Source organism: Tamandua tetradactyla, chromosome 13 (assembly GCF_023851605.1).
Source record: "Tamandua tetradactyla isolate mTamTet1 chromosome 13, mTamTet1.pri, whole genome shotgun sequence".
Lineage (NCBI taxonomy): Eukaryota > Metazoa > Chordata > Mammalia > Pilosa > Myrmecophagidae > Tamandua > Tamandua tetradactyla.
The window spans coordinates 94,625,928-94,638,069 of NC_135339.1; the positions used below are offsets into that span (position 1 = coordinate 94,625,928).

General features: G+C 51.2%; 1 protein-coding gene and 1 pseudogene across 1 annotated transcript in view; one reads left to right on the forward strand and one right to left on the reverse strand.

Annotated features, from left to right (window-relative positions):
- The window catches only part of LOC143653442 (protein FAM114A2 pseudogene), a 30,954-nt pseudogene extending 29,370 nt beyond the window's left edge, over window positions 1-1,584 (reverse strand).
- The window catches only part of JAKMIP3 (Janus kinase and microtubule interacting protein 3), a 166,285-nt gene that overhangs the window by 32,496 nt on the left and 121,647 nt on the right, over window positions 1-12,142 (forward strand). Inside the window, exon 3 of the mRNA XM_077126428.1 lies at window positions 4,919-5,015. The gene's annotated coding sequence lies outside the window, so the exon portion shown is untranslated. The remainder of the gene's footprint in view (window positions 1-4,918; window positions 5,016-12,142) is intronic.

Genomic DNA, 12,142 nt, shown 5'->3' on the forward strand with positions numbered 1-12,142 from the left:
TAACCATTTCTAAGAACTCACGAGATAAAGAGTTATCATTACAATTTATACTGTACAGTTTATACATACTCAGTTTTATTAAAGCCATAGATTTTGTTCTAGAAAGGAGAAAGTGCCCAGCATTAATAGACCAAGCATATGTATCCAGAATACTAAATTAAGTTCTCTGTTTCTTGGATAACAAGCAATCATATACATGGGGAGAATTATATCCATGGCAAGATTGTGAGTGTTTTTCACCACTGCAAAAACAGACCTGTATTTTTGCCTGAGCATTCCCCTAACCTTTATCTAGAGCTATTACTCTTAGACTTTATACAAAAGTTAATTTCCAAATAGTTTATTAATTATAATCATTGGGAACAGCAACGTGAGGATCTGAACACTTCAGCCAAGCAGCAAAGGCAACAAACTTTCCTCTTTAAACCTGCTCTCCTGCCTGAGTTTTTAGACACTAAGATAACCCCTTCTCATTTCTGCAGGGGTACCCAGGAGAAAGCGGCATTTCTTGGCCAGCACAAGATCTAGGTTGAATCTTCTCTGTTCTAGCAAAGGCCTCAGGACCTGTGGCTCACACCTCTTGCTCTCAATGTGAGTTACCTCCAGCCCAGCTACAGGCAGCTGGCAGGCGTGCTGGACGCAGGAAGCGCTGCTGGACGCCCCTGGAAATACTGCAGGGGTTCACGGGTTGAAGGTATCGCCCTTTCCTTGATCGCAGCAGTTGTCAGGCAGCTGGTGAACTCTTTGAGAGAGAGGACAGCTCTTCACACAGCACAGCTGTCCTCCGGGAAAGGGTTCTGCTCCTTTCTGTGGCTGTCACTTCCTGCTGTTCCCGGAACAGTCCAATGACGCAGGCGCTCAGTTCTGCCAGGCTCCGGGCGGCAGATGCATGGCCATCCCTAATGGACTGTTATTGACTTGCTCAGTACCTTCTCCGAACTGCTCTTCTCCGCCTCCGCTGCTAATGGCTAGTTTAGAGATGCCCTGATCCTCTCATAGGTGGTGTTTCCTGCCCTGGCCAGCTTCTCTGGCTTGGAGGTGTTAGCTCTCTGGTAGAGTCTTCATCCCTTTTCCCTCCTCTTCCTCTTTCTCACAGAATTCTCCTAGAGAAAATGCTGCTTTGAGTTGCTCCAACTCAAGCTCTAAAGTCGCTAATTCTTCTTCACGCAGAGAATCAATACTGGTTTTACTTTTAGTTCACTGTCGTGGGAAAGCACTCTCACGGTTTCTAGATGTGAAAGGCCTTGAAATTCATCAAAGAGGAGAGCACAATGAGTTTTCCTGTCTGTTTCCATGGCAGCCTCATTTTATCTGTCTCTTTTTTCTCCTCTGCTTCTCATAAAACCTGAGACAGAACAGAATTCCAGTACATCAGGCCCTTGCTTTTTGAAATCCAGGATCCCCTTTTGCTATTATATCCTTTGTCTTTTTACCAATGAGTTCTAAGGCATCCGAACCCCCAGCACGACACTCTTTCCTGTGCTCAGAACTGCAGCGGAGATGGTTGGGGACACACGGAATGGGAGATGGTTGGGGACACATGGAATGGCCCAGCCACTGGGGGGTCTCCGTCCTCGTTGGCATTTGACTCTCCTACCGTGGCTGCTGGAGCTGAGGCTGGAGAGAGACGAGACTTGCCCCCGAGGCCCCTGCAGCCCCACCCAGCCCAGCCCAAGCAGCACAGCACACCTCGTCTCAGCACTCTCAGCTCAGCCCAGACATTTGGAGAAACAGAAGGAAATCACCCCGGGGAAAGCCACTGGAACCCAGAAGCCAGGAGAGGAGGTCAGCAGATCCTCCCTGTGTCTTCCCATGTGACAGAGAAAGCCAGGGAAAGCCAACTGCGTTTCCTCTGAAGAACCATAAATTTGTAGCTAAATAAATCCCCATTCTGCAAGCTGATCCATCTCTGGTGTGTTGCATTGCATTCTGGCAGCTTTAGCAAACTAAGACAGGACTCTACTAATACTTTTTTTTTTTTTTTTTGGTATGTTGTATGGTGGGGATCACATTTCATTCTTTTTTCCATGTGAGTACCCTGTCATTGCAGCACCATTCATTGAATGTGTTTTTTGTTTGTTTGTTTGTTGGCTTATTTGTTTGTTTTTTGGGGAAGTGCATGGGCCAGAAATCAAACCCGGGTCTCTGGCATGGCAGGTGAGAATAGTAATACTTTTAAATTATCAGCCAGCATAGTCTGAGATGTATCCTGGTATTATATTAAGCTATAGAGAATTACAAGGCGTCATTCCCGTTCTGGGCTCCAGGAGTTTGGGTTGTTGAAACGAGCTATCGAAAGAGATTGTTTTAGGTTACATGTTACAGAAAACTTAGTTCCAAACATAATAAACCTCTCTGCCTTCAGTCTTGTACAGAAATGTTTCTTTTAATAACAACCGCTGTTAAACTCTTGGGAGCCTGACGTAAATGCAGACATCCCCACTGGGATGTCCAGGTTTGCTGGGGGCGAGGCATCTTCACTGCAGGGCTAAGTCAGGAGGCTTGTGGCCCACATTTCACAAAACACCCCTGTGTATCATTGAATGACATCTGGAGTTTGAGAGGACACTCTTAGAGAAAGGGGTGACGGAAGTAGGTCGGGGAGGAAAGATAGAAGGAAGAAGAAGAGACAGAACACAGGTAGATGACAATGAAGAACAAGGATGCTTCCTCCACGGAGGACAGGCCAGGGGTCTTCCAGTTGTGGACACCTATGACCCGTTTGCAGTTTCAGGGTGTGGGTTTCAGCAAACCCCCATGGTCACGAAAGCTCTGCATGTGGAGTGGGAGACGACAGAGAAGGGGAGGTCACCACGGAAGGATGTGGTGGGAGGACACGAGGGAACAACTCCAAGCAGGACCCCAGGGCAGAGCCTGAGACTAAAGAACCCGAGAAGTCTAACCTGAGTTCAAGCACTTTTCTAAGTCTTAAGGGGCAAGGAGACCCCACTGTACATTTGGATCACACGTGTTTTCACGAAGATTTCCTCCAGGGCTCCGAGTTCTCTCCTATCTGATCATCCTCGTCCCCACAAACCCCTCTGGAATAGGAGAGGACAGAAGTGGTTATCTGCATTTTATGAGGGGTGCCCATGCTGATAAGTAGATAGATGGAGGGAAATTTCACCAGTGACTGCTTTTGATGATATAGTACATCAGTACATATCCCATGAAAATCAGAGGCAGGGATAAAGGTGGGAGACAGAGAAGGCTGCACTGAACAAAGAACTCTGGTCACGCCTGCCCCCAGACTTCTGGGAAAAGACCCTCAGGAGGGTCCACTCATCCCTTCTTCTGGACATCGGCATGCCCGGGTGTGATGTGCGCAATGCTGCCGCGTCCTGGCGCCCTGCGGGTACCGGGTGTGATGTGCGCAATGCTGCCACGTCCTGGCGCCCTGCGGGTACCGGATGTGATGTGCGCAATGCTGCCACGTCCTGGCGCCCTGCGGGTACCCAGGCTGAGGATGAAGCTGGTGCTGAGGGTGGGGGAACAGGGCGGCCCGGATCTGAGAACGTCTGTGTTCCACGGGAGTGCTCCCCCAATGCCCCCACCACACAGACGCTCAATAATCAGGTCGATAAGATGACCCGTTCTGGAGTGTCAGCACCTCAGCCAGGCTCGTCCTGGCTCAAAGGGCTCACGAAAGAGGTGGCCATGGCAGCGTGGACGGTGATCATGTTTGGGCTTAACCTGGATCTTCCCCTCCGAGGCTGATCTGGCTCCGGCCACTGCTGAGTGCTCAGTCTCTCGGCTACCGAGACCAACTCGGAGCCCTGATACGGCCACACACCTTGGTGGAGCCAGCCTTTCATGGTGGTGGAGACAGTGATTCATCCTCATTGAGTAGATACTTCTTCTGGGTGTGGTTTTGCCCTCCCTGTTCACCCAGCCTCCGCCAGGAACATCATCTGGAGACTTGCAGAATGTCTTATGTGCTTTTATACTCTCCCATTCACTACCGCTGCTGAGCAAGGAACCAAAGAAGGGAGATAACACATTGACAGCTGTGGGATTTACTAGCCATACCATGCCTCTCATCCAGAAATGGCTGGTCTATAGAGTGCTGGACTGGCCTATTTAAAGATCTGGACGGGTGGCCAGTTGGGAGAACAATGCCTTGGAAAGTTGAAGTTCCCTACTGTCAGGCATGTTCTTAACCAGTAAGCAATGAATGGGACTGGTTTTCCTGTAGCCAGCCAGAATGCCCGGGTCCAGGGACTGACTCTCTCACTATTACACTTACTAGTGAAATTATGTTGCAAGTGACCCACTTGCAAAATGTTTATTTTTCATGCCCCAATCTTTGGGTTTTGCTGATTTATAAGTCTTTGGTGTCTGAGGAAGGAATGCTTTCCACTAGGGAACATTTAATGCAGAATTCATAAAACAATATTCGCCTCTTCTGTGCGTGACATATTTTGATATTTTTCATTTTATTTATTCCATTTTTTAAATGTTGGTCAGGAGTTGACCTATTCTTGGCTTCTGTGCCTTGTCATGGGTCCCAGCCTAGAGTTTTAAAACAGATTATTTTTATTAGTGGTATTATTAATTTTTATTTGCACCATGCACAATGGAAACAGTTCAAAATAGGCTCGCATGGGCGGGTATAGTGCTGAGATGCTGACGTCCAGAGAACGTGGCCCTGGCTCGGTGCCGCCCCACCTGGCTACCGGCACCGGGTCACTGAATCCCCCAGTCCCTCTACCAGGCGGGTGGGCGCACTGGTCCCTTCCTCCGGGATGAGGGCTCCTGCTCGGGGACTCCAGAAGCGCTCGAGGGAGGACTCCTGGCCAGCAGGCGCCACAGGCGCGGCGCTAGTACCAATTCGTTGAATTGAATCGTGGGTCTGTATTGGGAGCAGCGACATTATTCGTTCAGTGCAAGGCTCCAAACAGCATTTCTCTCTCCCCAGGAGCGTGGGAGGCAGCCTTTGGAAATGCGAAGCCGAGAGCTGACAGTTGAAATCCACGCGCTGCGTCTCCGCTGCTGACAGGCAGCGTAGAGCGAAGGTGAGCGAGTCTCGAAATGGGTAAGTCCCCCGTAAATCGGCGTCGCTCGGGGGACCGCCCTGCCCCACGGCCCCGGGTTGGCTCTCCTCGCCGCGCCCCGTGGACCCCACCGCGGCAGCCAGGCTCGTTTTCAGCGACCTCTTTTCCTTCTCTGGAAAGACCTCACCGAGGCCGTGGAAAAAAGGAAAATGAAGGCTCGGGTGAGGGATGGGGGTGGCTGTCGCCGAGCCCCGCGCGTCCCGGCCGAGGGAGTGGCGGGGGGGGGCCGGGCTTTCGGGGCGCCCGCACGCGGTGACGCGCGCTCCCCCCGCCGCAGCGCCACTGCAATGGCTGCGCGGGGCCGTGGGACGCCGCCATCGCCTCGGAGCCCGGGGAGCCGCGCCCAGGGAGCAGCCCGACCCCGCGCTCCAGTCCCCAGGTGCTTCAGGGCGCCCCGCCCGCCAGCGGCCTCCCCCCCTCCGGCCCCGCCCCACCGCCCACCCAGCTGCTTCCCGGTCTCCTGCCAGCGGGGCGCCCGCGGGGACACCTGCTGCGGCAGGGCGGGGCGGGGCGCAGGTGCGGGGGCGGCGGCGCCGGGCCTGGGCTCCCTGTTTGGCTTCGCGCGCGCTGGGCGCATTCCGCGGGGCGCTGGGGCGTCGCTGTCGGCGGTGGGTGGGTTCAGGAGCCCAGGATAAAGGGTCCGCTTAGGGCTCGGGGTGGTGAAGAGGCCGACCCAGCCCGCCGTCACCCCGGCACACGGGGAGGGGCCTTGGCGGTCGCCTCCTGCCTGCGTCTTGTGGGGCGACTGGAGGGAAGCTGCTCTGTTTGCACGTTGCCTGGGAGTGTCAGGATGCGGGGCCAAGACTCAGTTGCAGGGGCGGACTCGAAGAACTGCTGGAGAGAGGAAACGCCTCCCCGCCCCCTGTCCTCTGAGTCTCCCAGGGGGCCCTGGGGGTAGGTGCTGGGGCGACCCCCTGGGTGGGCCGGGAGGTGCAGGGTTAGAAGCAGGGGTCCGCAGGCCCTGCCGCTCCCCTCCTCCTCTATCTCTGGCGGCTGACGGCTCCCATGTGCATGGCCGCCTGTCTCACAGGCCCTGCAGACTTTGACCTTCCGAAGTGGTCCTGGGGTACTGAGCTGAGCACAGGAGGCATGACCCGCCTTCAGGAGGACGGTCAGGAGGGCCAGGCCCTCGGCTGGGGGCCAGGACCAGCAGGCACACAGCCGCATCCACCCACCGGGGAGGCCGGGTCCTCACTGGCCGCCTCTGGGCGACCCCAGCGGGCAGGTGGGGCCAAGGTTCCCAGCGACCACGGGCAGCAGCAAAGACCTAGAACAAGTTCTAGGCACCGAAAGTTTGCATTCATGATGTTACAAGATATAGGAGATGGTGAAAATGGCGTAACAATGAAAAGACCTTGTTATAAAAAAGAAAAATGACGAGAAAGAGAGAATAGTGATGATAAAATCTGTTGGCCACTGGATAACTCTTGCTGAGTGCTGGGCAATGCTGCGAGTACCTGCATTGTACCTGCGTCAGGTCTTCAGGGAGTCTTGACCCCAACCTGACCAGGTGCAGCGCGTCACCATGAGAGGAGGCACCAGCTGCAGAGAGGCCCAAGGGTCTGGGAGGGGCCTGCAGCCCAGTGAGGGAGGGGGTGTAAGCATCACTGGAGAACCATCTAGAAGGAAGGCACCTGAGACCTGGAGCGGGCAGGAAGGGCTTGTTCCAAGTCTCAGAGGCAGTGTTAGGGTCTGCACCCCTGAGCCTTAGTCCAGGGGTTTAAAAAAGGCACCTCCACTGGGGCCAGGACGCTTACCAGGCCCGCCGTCCTCTGCTCTGAGCCCCTCCTGTCTGACACTGCCCACCCCGGCATGGGCCCTCTCCACACTCCCTGCATCACCACGCGGCCCTGGACCCTTTCTATGATCTGCTGACGGCTTGGTGGGTGGACAGCGGGTCCCTTGCACCAAGGCTGTCCTGGGCTAAGTCGGGCAACCCATGCCCTGGCCCTGCCAGAACTTCCTGCTGGCATTGCCTGCCTTGCAGGTGCCCCCTCCACCCCACCTGCCCCTGGGAGAGGCTGCCCAAGGCACCCACCCAGCTGGGCACTCCCAGTCATGGCCTGCGGCCGCAGAGCTCTCAGGTCCGCAGGCCTGGGGCCCACCTTGCAGCAGCCGCTCCAGCCGGCCTGAGGGGGCCCTTTGTTGCTGGCTTCCTCCCTCAGGGCAGCCCCCCATTACACTCGGGCCCCTTCTGAAGCTGTTGTTCCTTGGTTCCTGATCATGAGACCATGCACGGTTATTTTGGAAATCCTAAAATTACAGATCAGTTCAATCAAGACATCTGGGCAGGGTACTCCTGCAAGCCTTTGAGTCCCTTTCCCTTGGCCATGCCCACATACCTGCCTGCCCATCCCAATCCCCTCCACCAGGGGTGGGGCTGCTGTCTTGTTTGAGGAACACCCCCTGTTCCTTTCACACACACAACGTTCGGCTCACACTGTGATTATTTTCTAACCTCTATTTTTAAAATGTCCTATCGCTACAGGAGCATTTCCAAAAGTCACTGAAAATGTGATTTGGGGTGTTTGTCTATATTTATCAGTCCCTTGCCATTGGATATTTGGGTTGAATTTCCTGCACTGTTAGAAGCCAGCCCTTGAGGAGCTTTCTTACCCTGCTTTATTTTAAGGGTTTTGGTGTGGCTCTGACACAAGAGCGTGGGGTGAAAGTGAGTGTCTCAGGAGTGGGGAGGTGCGCTGGTGGAGGGAGCCGGCACCGTGGGGTGGGGGTGGGGGTCACGAGGCAGAGGGGATGGGATGAGGCCGGGAGCAGAGGAGCTGCACGGCGGAAGGCGGGGACCCCGGGGCAGGGGCGGAGGCCGCCTGGACGGCTGGATTCGGGGAGCTGCCCCCCTTTCAGGGACACAGGGCGCGATCTGGAGCCGGCGCGGCCTTGTCCAGCGCGTGCGCGCGGCCTGGGATCCGAGAACGCGCGGAGAAGCCGCGCGCGCCTGTGCGCTGGGTGCGCGCCCCGCTGGGGCGTAGGTGCGGCAGCCTTGGGCGGTGGGCGCAGGGCAGCGGGGCGAGGGGGGCGAGCTGCTTCCAGCGCCCCAAGGCCCCCGCGCTGGAGCCTGGCCGGTTCGGAGCGCACTGGCTGTGCCACGCGCGTGTCCCGAAGCCGGGATCCTGCCTGCTGAGCCTCGACTCCTCCTTCTCAGGGTCTGCGATCCTTGTCCTCTCTGCTCACTCACCTTGTGGCAGGCCAGGCTGGAACCCCCGGTGTGACCTCCCACCCAGACCTGCCGGAGGAACTTAGCACGGGCGGGGAACGGAAAGGACTGTGGGGCTGGCGGGCGGGTGACGAGCAGCCCGGATGGAAGAGATCCTCAGGCCAAGCACTCCTCCTGGCTCTGGTTTCTGGTCCCTCTGCAGCTGTAGCTGACACTGGATCATTTAGATATTAGAAATAATTCGTAAAACCAGGCCCGCCAGGAGCCGCTTTGTGTCCTATAAACTGCTCTTCCGTTTTCGGAAGCTTTAGAGTACTTTATTCCCGGTTGTTGCTGCCTTTTTTCATTTTCCTTTTCAGAGCGAAGCATCAGGGCTCTACCCTCCTTTTGTTTTAGAAACGGGGGACCGGGAGGGCGCTTAGTTTCTGACCCAGGCTTTCCTGGGTTTGAGTCCTCGTCCCCAAACCCCAGGATTAAAAGGGTGGAGGCGAGCAGGGCTGGATTCGTCCTCTCCCAAGCCCTTCCCTTACATGAGCGGCGCAGGGACCCACATCCTGTCCGACCTCCAGGGTCGCCGGCCTCAGCCTGCCAGGCGGTGCCTCTGGACCTGAGCAGGGTCCAGGTGGAACGGTTTTATTGGGACACTGAGTCAACAAGAAGGCGGGGAAGGAGTGGGGTCTCCCCTCCTCCGAGGGAGGAGGAGAGCGCCCTGATGCCAGGACTCGGAAATCCTGGGCTTCAGGGTTTTACTTTAGGTTGACAACTGTGTTCTTTGTGCAAGTCCTCGAACATTTTTTTTTCCTGGCATTTTCATACTTTCTTTCCTTGGGGCTTTTAAAAATGTTACTTCTTTGTTGCCTTGCCTATATGTTGGCTTTAAAATGTTGATCCTAAATTATAATCCTTTGACTTGTAAGTTAAATGATTTTTCGTCTGAAGGCCTGAAGGTTTTATCTTTGGCTTTGAAATTGAATAGTTTTACTAGGCTTGGCTCCAAGTTGACCATTCTGGATTTATTTTCCAGGATCCTGATGAGTCCCTATGAGTCTGTAGATTCAGGTCTTTTCCTACAGATGGAAAGTTTTCCTAGATTGTAGTTTTCAGTATTACTGCTGTTTCATTTTTCTGTTTTCCTTCTTCAGGGGCTCTGGAAATATGAATGCTCTCTGCTTATTTTATGCTTCTTTCTCTCTGACCCTTTTGTCTTTTGTCACTCCATTCGTTGTGCATTTTTTTCTCTTGTCGATTACTCACTGCCTCTTACTGAATTTTCATTCACTTCTCTTCTCCCTTCGGCACCAGGTAATTTATTCTTCATCTCAGATAATTTTGGGATTTTCTACTATTTTTTTCTGAGTTTAATCAACTTTTTTTCATTTCTTTCCATTTTTCATTTCTGTTTTTAGTTTTTGAATTCCTGACTCATGGTGGTTTTTCTTATTCTCAAGTGCTTGTTCAAGTATATTTAATCCTGGGTGGATTTATTGGTCCCTTCTGAACTCCATGGTTGTTTTTAAGAGGGAGGGAATTTTTATCACTTATTTGTGTGAAATTTTGTTTCTTGATATTTCTTTGTAGATTTCCTTTCATTTGTTCATCTTTATGATATTGAGGTGTTTTACAATATTCCCAGTTTAGTGGGGCCCTTTCCTGTCAGCCTGGCAAGGCCTGACGTTTTAGTGACATTTGTTTGTTTGGTGGGTACTCCAATTTTGTGGTTGTCTTTTTTCATAAAGGACCCTAAATATTTCTTTTCTTTTTTGCTCTATCTCTACTTGATTGACATCTCCCTTCCTTATGCCTTTTTTTCCCTAGAAAGTGCGTGAAACCTTTTTTTTTTTTTTTACATGGGCAGGTACCGGGAATCGAACCCGGGTCCTCTGGCATGGCAGCCAAGCATTCTTGCCTGCTGAGCCACCGTGGCCTGCCCAGTGCGTGAAACTTTTGTAGAATCTCAGATAGAGCCCTGGGTGATCTGGTGAGCACATGTCTGTATCTCCTTGTGGTTTCTATTTCTGTTTCCCTGAGTATTAACAATGGCGAGTACTTTTTCATGTTTGTTGGCCATTTGTGTATCTTCTTTTGTGAAATAGCTGTTCAGATCCTTTGCTTATTTCTAATGGGTTGTTTGTCTTTTATTATGGAGTTGTAGATACTCTCTATACATCCTAGATGTCAGACCTTTGTCGGATATATGCCCTGTGAATATTTTCTCCCCATGAGTGACTGACTCGTTTTCTCAAGGATACCATTTGATGAGCAGAAATCTTTAATGTTGAGAAAGTTTAATTTCCCAGTTCCTTACTCTTATGGCTGTTGCTCTCTGTGTCTTGTCAAAGAAGCCCTTGCTGCCATCAAGTCCCAGAGGGTCCCCTGTGTTTTCTCCTGGTCCTTGGGCAGGATCCCGGTGTTCTGGAGAGCATTTGACAAGATGTTCCAGGCTCCTCTTAGACATGTCCTACCTAGACCTGGGATGAGCCACCCCTGGCAGCCTCGGGTTCCTTTTAGTGGGGAACTTTTTATTTAAAGCCCACGAAGCTGAGTGCTGGGGCAGCTCGTGGCTCCTTGGCTGTGACTTCCAAGATTTTCAGGGGACAAAATGTAGAAAAAGGCGTCAGAAAAAATGCATCAGTAGTTTACACTGTACTTCCCATTCAAATTTAGGATCAAGGACATTTCTACTTCTTGCCAATGACATTAAGATGAGTAATTCTTTGCTTTATTCTATTATATACACAATAGTTTCAGAATAATAATGCGAATGTGTTACACCACGGTGGCCAATGAAAAGAAGTTTAAAGTTCTTGTGTTTCTTTTTTAAAAAAATTTTGTATTATTCAACATAACAATATACAAACACAAACATTCTTACCACATGATCATTCCATTCTTGTTATATTATCAATAACTCACAATATTGTTACATAGTTGTATATTCATCATGATTGTTTCTTAGAACATTTGCATCAATTCAGAAAAAGAAATTAAAAAAAACAGAAAAAAATTCATACATGTCCTACCCCTTACTCCTCCCTTTCATTGATCAGTAACATTTTAATCTACTAAATTTATTTTAACGTTTGTTCCCCCTATTATTTATTTATCTTTAATCCGTATGTTTTACTCATCTGCTGATAAGGTAGATAAAAGGAGCATCAGACACAAGGTTTTCACAATCACACAGTCACATTGTGAAAGCTATATCATTATTCAATCATCTTCAAGAAACATGGCTACTGGAACACAGCTCTACATTTTCAGGCAGTTCCCTCCAGCCTCTCCATTACACCTTAACTAAAAAGGTGATATCTATATAGTGCGTAAGAATAACCTCCAGGATAACCTCTCGACTCTGTTTGAAATCTCTCAGCCATTGACACTGTATTTTGTCTCATTTCACTCTTCCCCCTTTGGGTCAAGAAGGTTTTCTCAATCCCTTGATGCTGAGTCTCAGCTCATCCTAGGGTTTCTGTCCCATGCTGCCAGGAAGGCTCGCACCCTTGGGAGTCATGTCCCACGTAGACAAGGGGAGGGTGGTGAGTTTGCTTGTTGTGTTGGCTGGAGAGAGAGGCCACATCTGAGCAGCAAAAGAGGTTCTCTGAGGGTGACTCTTAGGCCTAATTTTAAGTAGGCTTCGCCTATCATTTGTGGGGTTAAGTTTCATATGAACAACCCCCCCGATTGAGGTCCCCACTGCTTGTGAGGATATCAAAAATTCTCCACTTGAGGAAGTTGAGTTTTCCCCCTTTCTCGCCATTGCCCCAATTTGCATTTCTTTTTATCTGAAGATATAATCCATGAGGTTCATTTGTTTTACTTTGCTTTCACTCTTTAGGTGTAGCTTTGTTTCCTTTAGTTTTGATTTAATTTTGTTTTAGTGATATCTCAAAACATACAAAGCTACAAATTGTCCTCT